Source organism: Aptenodytes forsteri, unplaced genomic scaffold, assembly GCF_000699145.1.
Source record: "Aptenodytes forsteri isolate BGI_AS27 unplaced genomic scaffold, ASM69914v1 Scaffold7, whole genome shotgun sequence".
Classification (NCBI taxonomy): Eukaryota; Metazoa; Chordata; class Aves; order Sphenisciformes; family Spheniscidae; genus Aptenodytes; species Aptenodytes forsteri.
This window is the reverse complement of record NW_008795919.1, coordinates 2,701,762-2,702,487: the sequence shown is the minus strand read 5'-3', so window position 1 is coordinate 2,702,487 and position 726 is coordinate 2,701,762.

The following is a 726-nucleotide window of genomic DNA, read 5'->3' as shown; positions in this document are numbered from 1 at the left end:
CGGGCCGCCGGTGCTGGCCGCGGCCACGGGGATCTGGCAGGGCCAGAAGGCGCACAATGAGCGGGGCCTTATCTCGCCCCGCAGCCCTTCCCGGGGCCACGGCTAGGTCATCCCCCCCCCCGGGGACGGGGCAGGCAGGGGGCAGCGGGGCCATGCGCCCTGCCCCCAGAGCAGGGCTGGGGAAGGAGCAGACGCTCCTGGCAGTGAGGCTTCAACAAGTTTATTTACAAATAATAAAAAGCAAAATAAATACAAAAAGTCTTAAAAGTACAGCCCTGGGGGTGAAAGGGCAGGGGGACCCAGGCTGTGCTGCTGTGTGGTCCCTGATTGTGGCCCCACCAGGACGGGGGCACCGTGGGGCTGTCCCCACAGTCCCCGGGGGGGGTGGCAGGAGCCATAGCACCATAGGGACGGGCAGGGATGATGGTGGGGACATCACCCTCATCCCCAGCTGGCAACAGCCTGCCCCGGGGGCATGGACAACCACCCTGGGCACCGCTGGGGTCTTTTACCCCGCCGGTTCCAGGGCTGCCCGGGGCGAGGGGGAGCTGAGGGGGGCAGATATGGGGGTGCAGGAGCACTGGGGGTCCCGCTGCAGCGCTCCCCCAGCCCCGTGCACGTGCCTGCCGGCGCTGAGCAGTGGGAAGAGGGCGGTGAAGGCGCCAGCACCGGCCAGGGCGGGGGGCGGCCACCTTTGAAGAGCACCCGGCTGCCACCGACGCTCAG